The following is a 10,417-nucleotide window of genomic DNA, read 5'->3' as shown; positions in this document are numbered from 1 at the left end:
CTCCTGACCTTTGCGTGGAAGCAATGGTGGGTGAGACTGCTGTGGTCTCAGCACACACCACTTAGGCAGTGGCCCCAAACTTGACCAGGAGTCATTATGTCCTTCAGTACCACACATTCAGGGAGGCAAAAAGTCCCAATTAAGGACAATGTAGGAGTTCCCTGATGGCCTGGTGGTTAAAGATCCAGTGTTGCCACTGCTGTGGCTTGGGTTAGATCCCTGGCCCCAGAACTTTCACATGCCATGGGCATGGCCAAAAAAAAAAGTTCCTACACCACAGCTCACAGCAACACCAGATCTTTAACCCACTGAGCAAGACCAGGGATCAAACCTAAGTCCTCATGGATACTAGTCAGGTTCATTACTACTGAGCCACGAGGGGAACTCCCTAATGGACTTTAATGTAGCAGAGTATTAATAGCTCATGGTTATGGTTTTGGATTGCACATTGTAACTAACCTTTCAGAAACTACCACTTGTTGAGTTTGGATGAAGTAACAAAGAAGAATAGCCGCAATTATCCAAAAAAAGACTAGGAAAATGTTCTCTCCTTTCCATAGCAGAGATCCAGTGTCGTCTAGACATTAAAAAAGGTTTGCAAAAATAGAAAATAATGCCACTCTTCTCCTAAGTATTTTTGCCTTGGAAAATACAGGTTTTTAAAAATTAAAATACAAGGTATATGTACTATATTTTTAATGAATTGATGCATTTTAAAAAATGTCTCAGTTTTAATTCCTAATCTGATAAATATTGACAGATAGAACCCACACAAACTAAAGTTCTCTGGGGTCCTCAATCATTAAGAGTATAAAGGGGCCCTTAGAATAGAATCATTGGAAACGATGATCTAAAATGCACACATACACATTCCTCTGTTCTTACTGGGCCAAAGCATCTCACTGCCTCATGGAGAAGAAGTCCTGGAACTGCTCATAAAAGAAGAATCCATCTTAACTAATGAGAGCTACAATGACACTCTCATCTCCCCAATAGTCACCACAGTGACCAAGGCAGCCTAGAGGAGAAAAAAAACAAAACAAAACAAGACCCCCAAACAGGAATTTGGGACCAAAGAATGGGTGTTGCCAGCACCTCGACAATAGCAAGTTTGCTCTGAATAATCAGAACTGTTCTATCATCTCTGTTCTTAAAGTCACATTTCCTAATTTCTCCATGACTTTTCCATGATACCTGCCCTTCCTCTTGATGTTGCTGCTCCAGGTTGATGGGCAGACAGAGACATGTATTTTGTGTTTTAAAACCTACTCAGGGAGTTTCTATTGTGGCTCAGTGAGCCAAGAACCTGACATAGTGTCCCTGAGAATGTGGGTTTGAACCCCTGGCCTCGATCAGTGGGTTAAGGATCCAGCATGGCCACAAGCAGTGGCATAGGTCACAGATGTGGCTCTGATCTGGTGTTGCCATGGCTGTTGCCTGGGCCAGCAGCTGCAGCTCTGATTCGACCCCTAGCCTGGGAACTTCCTGAGGCAAGAAAGAGAGAAAGAAAGGAAGGAAGAAAGAAAGGAAGAAAAAGAAAAAAAACTGAAGGTGAGGCCAGCAGTCTGTGTTGTAACAACCCCTCAGGTAACTCTGTCCACATCAAATGTGGGGACCACTGCCCCAGATCACCAGGAGAAGGGGCGTGTTTGTCTCAGACATCCCGCACCCACCAGGTCAGGGTATCTGACCCTTCCCAACTGGGCTTTTCTGCTCCCAGCCACTTCTCTTACTTCACATAATGACAGAACATCATTTTTATCTCCCTGCTAAGCCTTTCCCAATTGAAATGTGAGCAAAGAAGGCTTAAGGTATCAAGTTTTATTTCCAAAGTAATTCATGCCTAGAGACCTTAGTCTTTCTCTGCATCTCTGACACTTTCCATGAAGTCCTCGTTCTTTTATGGTTTTTACCCCCTCTTTTTGGAAGTAGTCACCTTTAATCTCTCTTTAGTTTAAACATTACTCATAGAAACATACCCGGGCAAGTGAACCTTGCAACTTGCCCTAATTTCTCCTGCCAATTTGAGAGCAAGAGTTGAAGATTTCTGTACGCTCATTTCTTGTAACACGGAGGCAAAGGAGGATTAGCTGAATGACCAACACGTTGGACACTCTTGGCTGGGACCGTGTTACTGTCACCAGCTGAGAGCATCTGAGGCTAATTCAGCATCTCAACTAGAACTGTGAAGCCTGGCCAGCTACCTAAAAAAACACTTCCAGTCAGTCAAATGTTTTACCTCTACTGGAAGAAGAATTCACATTTTATTTATTTATTTATTTATTTATTTTGTCTTTTTGCTTTTCTAGGGCTTCTCCTGTGGCATATGGAGGTTCCCAGGCTAGGGGTCCAATCAGAGCTGTAGCCACTGGCCTGTGCCAGAGCCACAGCAGCAACGCGGGATCTGAGTCGCATCTGCGACCTACACCACAGCTCACGGCGACGACGCCGGATCCTTAATCCACTGAGCGAGGCCAGGGATTGAATCTACAACCTCATGGTTTCTAGTTGGATTTGTTAAGTACTGAGCCACAATGGGAACTCCAAGAATTCACATTTTAGATTCTCCTGTTGGGGATTCAATAGTCTACTTCCTGCTGGAAGCACAAGACTGACTTAGCCAGATGGAACGGGACACAGGAAACCATGACAGTGGTCCCCCACCCCACAACATGCCAGAGAAGACCAAGAGAAGTGCGGAGGGCCTCCAAACCACCTTCAGATGTGGGCCATTCTGCATCTTCCTGCACTGATGGATGCTGTTGGGATAGTTCCCCAAGCAAGACTCAACTTTGGAACCTGTCACATCTAAAATATGCCATTGAATGCTGCTTCTGTTTTGTCTGCTTCCATGAACCATATCATGAAAAGTCTGCTATACCTTAATCAAAATGACCCGGTTTTGAATGCCAAATAACTGTATGCACACCCCTTACCACCTTCCAGGATGCATGTCTGCCTATCGCCAAAATTTCTGCCAAAAAAAAGTTTATGGATTTCTATAAGTTTGTTGGGAGGTAGGTTCCTGGCCTGGCAAGGCAGACATATGTGCGGAACTTTGAAAGGAAGTCTAGGTTTAAAATACTAAATGAATCTTTCTCTCCTCTGGTGCCTCAGGGAGGAAAGGACAGGATGGAGGGTGTTGGGCACAGAGACCTGTGTGTTCTTAGCCTCCACTCTCCTGCTGAACATCTGCAACACACATTAGGCACCTCATCTCAGGAGGAGGAAGGCATAAAAGGTCACATCCCTTATCTTGTTGGCAGGACCACCCAAGGTCAGATCCACGTCATCATGTTCTTCAAGCCCCCCCAGAAAAAGAGTCCACACCTTCATCCCCTCCATCTCATGACAGGATGCTCTGGGAAATGCCTTCCTCTCCATGGTGGTACCACTCATCCCATACGAGATGCTCTTGAATCAGTGAGGGTTCCTGGCAACAAGTACTAGAAATAGCTTCTGGCTCTTTGAAGCACTGAGGGGTTAACAGGAAATTATGTGAAGCTCTCGGGATTGGTGGGAAGCTGGAAGGACAGGTTTGGGATGGCAAGAACCATGAAAGGCCTGGCGAGAAGGGTCATAATGCATAAAAGAAGGCAACAGTCTTGTTGCAGGGTGATTGAGACGTCACTGGGACAGTCATGGGGACCACTGGGGTGAACCCAACCTCTGACCCTCCTCTCCTTCTGTATGTCACACGTACAGTGTGCAGTATCTAAGAGCAAGCATCTGATTAGTCAAGCTTAGGTCACTGGCGCAACCTATAGGGAGAGGCAGGTGGAGGAAGCCTTTGGCCATCTTGGCCTCCCTCGTAGGGAGAGGGATAGAGCAGCAGGAACCAGGTTGGGGGGCCTTCTGGCCAAGAGAAAGCTCACCAAGAGGCTGTAATTCCCAATAAGAAAGCAGAGTGGTTGTTTGGAAGGAAATGTATATGTTATAGCTGGTAACAATCAGAGAGCAGTCCTTCCCCCAGAGAGATGTAGGTATTGAATGTCGTGGTTTCAATAAATTCTGGCACGAGAGTATGAGCTCCTGAAAGGTATTCGTGGGAGTTCCCGTCGTTGCTCAGCGGGCTAAGAATCAGACTAGTGTCTGTGAGGATGTGGATTCCATCCCTGTCCTCGCTCAGTGGGTTAAGGATCTGGCATTGCTGCAGGCTGCAGCCTACGTCACAAATGTGTGTTGTGGTTATGGTTGTGGCTGTGGTATAGGCTGGCAGCTACAGCTCCAATTTGACTCCTAGCCTGGGAAGCTGCAAGTGTGGGCCTGAAAGAGAGAAAGGAAAAAAGGAAGAAGGAAAAGAAAGAAAGAAAGAGAGAGAGAGAGAGAGAGAGAGAAAGGAGAAAGAAGGAAGAAAAAGAGAAAAAGAAAAAAAGTTATTCGTGTCCCACCTGGTTAGATTTCCATGACCTTTGGTTGCAGTATTTCCTCCTCATACACTTTCCCTACATTTCTCAAGGCTGCTGTCCTGCACAGGGTCATCCAGGCTGCGTTTGACTAGCCGATCTCGGAGCTTTTGTTTCTTACAAGGTGCAGTGATTAAAAAAGGCTTTATCAGAGTTCCCTCTGTGGCACAGTGGGTTAAAGATCTGGCACAGCTGTGGCAGTGACCCAAGCTGCCTGAGAGACTATGCTGCCAGATCCTTAACTCGCAGCATCAAAGAGGGAACTCCAAGACACCTTTTCTTTCTTTCTTTCTCTTTCTTCCTTCCTTCCTTCCTTCCTTTCTTTCTTTCTTTCTTGCTTGCTTGCTTGCTCTTTTTAGGGCTGCCCCTGTGGCATATGGAGGTTCCCAGGCTAGAGACTGAATTGGAACTGAAGCTGCTGGCCTACACCACAGCCACAGCAATTTGGGATCCAAGCTGAATCTGTAATCCACACCACAGCTCACGGCAACACTGGGGATCCTTAACCCACTGAGCAAGGCCAGGATCAAACCTACATCCTCATGGATACTAGTTGGGCTCATAATCTGCTGAGTGACAATGGGAACTCTCCAGGACACCTCTTCTGAGAAAGAAAGAAGCACCCACCAAACAATGAGGCAATGTTTTTGGCGAATTTTTATTGTGTATATTTAAACAGCTATTTTAGTCTTATTTAGACATTGGTCTTATATATGCTTGCATTTATAAAAAGGAAAACACCAGAGAGAGAAATTAGAAACATCTTCATATTCATACGCTAACTTTTCCAAATTGCTTTTTAACTCAGAGTCGCTGAAAGCTGTGTTTTACTACATAAACTGTCCTCTGTGCCATGAAGAGTTTTAATGCAACAGTGCTTCTGAAAAGAATCCATCAAAGAGCTGAGAGCCAATGGTCCTGATCTCCTAAGCTGGCTCCACAATTATTTAGAGTTGGCCTTCTTTCGAATTCTCCTTTAAGAATTGCCAAATCCATCTGATTCACCATCTTTCCCTCTCCTCCACCCCCACTGAAGAATTTGGCCCCCAGGGATGCTTGTCCCCCCGGGACTCTTCCAGGCTGCCGCCAGCCATGCCCTTGACTTTGATGCTGGTGTTTTTAAAGGTTAAGCAGTGACAACAGGTAACAACTGACACTTGGTCTATAGTGATTGCAAAACACTGATTGCAAGATGCCTGGAGGAGAGACGGGATTAAGATGGCGGAATAGGACTGGAGCTCAGCTTTTCTCATAAAAACAACAAAATTACAACCAAATGCTGAGCAACCTTCAGCCGAATGGACTGGAAATTTTCAAAAAGATATCCTACTTCAGAAGACAAAGAGGAGGCCACATCAAGAGGTAGGAGGGGTGATTGCTTGATATAAGCAACCCCATACCTCCTGGGTGGGAAGCCCCAGGGACTGGAAAGTAACTCTATCACAGAGATTCACCTACAGGAAGTGAGAGTTCTGAGCCCCGTGTCAGATCCCCAGGGCTGGAGATCTGGCACTGGGAGAAAGAGCCCCCGAAGCATCTGGCACTGAAGGCCAGTGGGGCTTGTGCACAGGAGCTCCTCGGGACTGGGGGAACGGGAGACCCCATTCTTGAAAGGCGCACACAGACTTTCACGTGCACTGGGTCCCAGAGCAAAGCAAAGGCTCCATAGGAATCTAGGGCAGACCTGACTGCAGTTCTTGGAGGATCTTCTGGACAAACAGGGGGTGACTGTGGCTTGTTGTAGGGGGAGGACATTGGAGGCAAAGCTCTTGGGATCATTTATCAGCTTGCGTTTCTCTGGAGGTGGCCATTTTGGGAAAATCTGGCCCCACCCATCAGCTCTGAGAAGCCCCAGGCCAAACAATAATCCTGGCAGGATCACAGCCCACCCATCAGTAAACAGGCTGCCTAAAGAGCCCCCCAGGCCCACAGCCGCCTCTAATCTCACCCAGAGACAAAACCCCACTTACCAGTGCGCAGGCACCAGTCCCTCCAATCAGGAAGCCTACAGCAAGCCCCCTACCAACTTCAGCCACAAGGAGTGCAGACACCAGAAGTAAGAGAGGCTACAACTTTATTGTCTGCAAAAAGGACACCACACCAAAAACCTATAAAATGAAAAGACAGAGAACTTTAACTCATATAAGGGAGAAAGAAAAAACCCCAGAAAAACAGCTAAGTGATCAGGAGATTCTCCAGGAAAAAGACTTTAGACTGTTGATGCTGAAAATGATGCAAGACATTGGAAATAAACTGGAGGCAAAGATGGATAATTTACAGAAAACACTGAGCAAAGAAATACAAGATATAAAACTTAAGCAAGCAGAGATGCAAAATACAATAACTGAAATAGGATGCATAGAGATTTCAGAAGTATTAAAATATACTTTTAAAAAAATGTATCTTAGGAGTTCCCACTGTGGCACAGTGGGTTAAGAATCCGACTGCAGAGGCTCAGGTCATGAGCGAGACTTGGGTTCGATTCCCTGGCCCGGCACAGTGGGTTAAGGTGTTGCCACAGGTGTGGTTTAAGTCACAGCTGCAGCTAGTACTCAGTCCCTGGCCCAGGAACTTCCGTGTGTCATGTGTGCAGCCATAAAAAAAAAGTATTTTGCAACTTTAAAATCAATTAAATATGAGAAGGCAAGGTATGCTACCAAACTGATAGCTATTAATGCTGCCTTGTAGTAGTTATTATCACACAAGACATAGCCAGTAGAAAAGCATGAGTTTGTTTTTGTTTTTCATTTTTGGCTGTCCCGAGACCTATGGAGTTTCCTGGCCAGGGATCAGATCCAAGCTGCAGTCGTGACCTAAGCCATAGCTGTAGCAATGCCAGATCCTTAACCCACTGTGCTGGGCCAAGCATCAAACCGGCATTCCTGCGCTCTCAAGATGCCGCCAATCCTGTTGCGCCACAGTGGAAACTCCAGGAGTGCATGTTGTTTGGTGCCGTCTTTTTTTCTTTTTAGGACCACACCCGTGGCACATGGATGTTCCCAGGCCAGGGGTCGAATTGGAGCTGCAGCTGCTAGTCTACGCCACAGCCATGGCGATGCGGGATCTGAGCCACGTCTGCAGTCTACACCAGAGTTCATGGCAATGCCGGATCCTTGACCCACTGAGCGAGGCCAGGAACCGAACCCGATTCCTCATGGTTCCTAGTCAGGCTCATTACTGCTGAACTATAATGGGAACTTCCTATGGCATCTTGATGCCATCTTTTTGATGAATTTATTTTGACATCCATACATATTTCATATTGTCATCACACCATTAAACATCCAACTTTGTACATTACCAGGGAATGTAGCCAGCAGACACTCACCTTCTCTCATCTCCATCCTATTGTTCATCCCATTCTGGAGTCTGACCGTATCCTTCACCCCACTTCCCCTCTGAGCTTGAGTTTCACCCGGAGGGAAGGTGGGGTGCAGTCAAGGATGGGCTAAGGCTGAAGCTGACATCAGTGAGCCGATGGGCTTTGTGTGGCTGCTGGAACTAGAAGAGGACTGTGGTCTGGCCCTAAAAGGGAAAGTTTAGGGTGAGGAAGAGTGTGACAATCAAAGATTAAAAACCAGGCTAGAGTGTAGGTGATTGAACCAAGACCACAGCACCAGAGCACAGCTGATCTTGAGTAGAGTTGAACCAGAGTTTAGGTGGTTGGAGCAAAATCAAGGGCTTGGCGGTTAGCATTTGCCAAGAACAGGTGGGGGGTCCAGGGAGTGAAGCAAATCAAACCACAAGCAGCACCGATGATCTGATACAGATCAGCAAGTCTTGGTTAGACTTCATTATACTTCCTGCCAGAGAGGTGCTGGGCAGGGCCCAGGCGGACACAAATGAGCTGTAGATGAACTATAGCTGGAGGAGGTGAAGGGCACTGGGCCTCTGGTTGACACTGGGTCCTTCAAGCATCTTGGTACAATGAGGAGTTTTTCCGCTGGCTCTCAGCATGATTTCCTGATCTCTTTCCACAGCCATTCCCTGGAGTCACCCTGACTGTCCTTCGGTGAGAGAACTAAGTTCCAGAGGCAGAAACACACCTCTGGGTAGGTTTTCATCTGATGTTGTTGAACCCAGTAAAAGATGATGACAACTTGAAACAGAAATGAAACTTTCTTGAAGTCACGGCCACTCCACCTCCACCCACGCAGCTGGAGTTTCCTGCTAACGTGATGCTGGGGCATCTAGAGGTCCTGGCCAACTGACAAAACAATTTGCTCATGATGGTGGCTCCATGACAAAGCGGAAATCTCTTATGGACTGCTGGGGCAGCAAAAAGCGTCCAAAGAACACAGCTTTGTGTTATCGTAGCCGCAGGGAACAGTGGGAGTAGGAATACCTTTATTTTCCACTGTGAATGCTCCAAAGATGACAAACTCGGTGGGAAATCCCAGTCCTATAGATACATATGTTTCTACTATAATCCTTTTCAGTCCTAATCAAGGCCTACATTATCCATGAGCTTAGCCACCTTGGAAAAGAAGAAAAACAAAACCCAGGTTGCAAAACCCTACACACAACTTGCTCTGGACAGCACTTCTCAGCGCTCTTGGGGAGATAGGAAGCTTCGGAAATGTTTGCACAAGCAGCCACAGGGCCGAGAGCTAGCAGGAAGCTCAGTGTTTCGGGGGTTGTTTTTTCCGTAGCTTAGTAGAGTTCATTCTGATTACCCTTTGGTCTGACGCAGGGTAAAGCCGTGAGGTCTGTGAAGTCAATCCTTTTTAGAAGTTGAAGATAAAGGACCCAGCGTACTGATACACCTGAGTGTTTTCTGATCTCTCCTGAAATAAAATCCAGAGGCAAAAAAATTTTATCCAAGGCTTATTTACTTCACACCAGACCAGAATCTGTTCCATGATTTATTAATAATTTCCTTGATGGAGTTCCTGTTGTGACTCAGCGGGTTAAGAACGTGATATAGTGTCTGTGATGATGCAGGTTTGATCCCTGCCCTCACTCAGTGGGTTAAGGATCTGGCATTGGCATGAGCAGTGGTGTAGGTCGCAGATGTGGCTCGAATCCCATGTTGCTATGGCTGTGGTGTAGGCTGGCGGCTGTAGCTCCGATTTGACCTTCAGCCCAGGAAATTCCATATGCCACAGGTGCAGCCCTAAAAAGAAAATAATAAGAATTTCCTTCAGATTGTTCACTTTTGCCTGATAGGATGGTCACTCTGTATTAAATATTATATTATAATTATAATTTAAGACTCCATCTTGGAGTTCCTGTTGTGGCTCAGTGGTTAACGAACCTGACTAGCATCGGTGAGGACTCGGGTTTGATCCCTGGCCTCACTCAGTGGGTTGGGGATCCGGCATTACTGTGAACTGTGGTGTAGGTTGCAGATGCAGCTCAGATCCCGAGTTGCTGTGGTTGTGGTGTAGTTCAGAGGTTACAGCTCCGATTGGACCCCTAGCCTGGGAACCTCCATATGCATTGGGTGGGGCCCTAAAAAGACAAAACAAAAACAAAAAACAGAGATTCCATCTTTGCAAGTGCTCATGGAGAAAGAGAAAACTCCTGCTGGCCTTCAAGAATTGAGCTGCTGTGTTGAGGGAACCCTGTGTCTGGGGACTGTGGGCAGCTTCCAGAACTGAGAGTGGTCCCCAGCTGACATTCAGCAAAGAAACGGGGACCTCAGTCCTACAACCTCAAGGAATTGAATCCTGCTTGAGTTTGTGACAGGATCTAGGGCTCCAGAAAGGAAGGCAGACGCCTTGACTGCATTTCTCTCTTACAAGCACAGCCATAAAGTGTTTCTGAGGGATACAAAGTGGATTTTGTTAGTAAATATTGCCAAATAGCCCTTCATGGTGGTACCAACTGACACTCTCACCACGACCAACCGTGTGGAGGGGCCCAGTCCCCGCTATGAGATGAACGGGTCTCTGATCACTAGTAAAGTGGGACCTCTTTTCATATATTTATTGTCCACTTAGTTTTCCTCTTCAGGATAGCATCTGCAGCATATGGAAGTTCCCAGGCTAGCGGTCAAATCGGAGCTG

The 10,417-nt window shown here is 46.5% G+C and overlaps 1 long non-coding RNA gene across 1 annotated transcript; it reads left to right on the top strand.

Annotated features, from left to right (window-relative positions):
- LOC106505145 lies at positions 5,727-9,221 on the top strand. Its single transcript, XR_001299271.2, has 2 exons — positions 5,727-5,768; positions 8,387-9,221. It is a non-coding gene; the product is annotated as an uncharacterized LOC106505145 (long non-coding RNA).

The sequence above is a fragment of the Sus scrofa genome, chromosome 10 (genome assembly GCF_000003025.6).
Source record: "Sus scrofa isolate TJ Tabasco breed Duroc chromosome 10, Sscrofa11.1, whole genome shotgun sequence".
NCBI classification, from domain to species: Eukaryota; Metazoa; Chordata; class Mammalia; order Artiodactyla; family Suidae; genus Sus; species Sus scrofa.
This window is presented reverse-complemented; position numbering and strand designations above follow the sequence as displayed.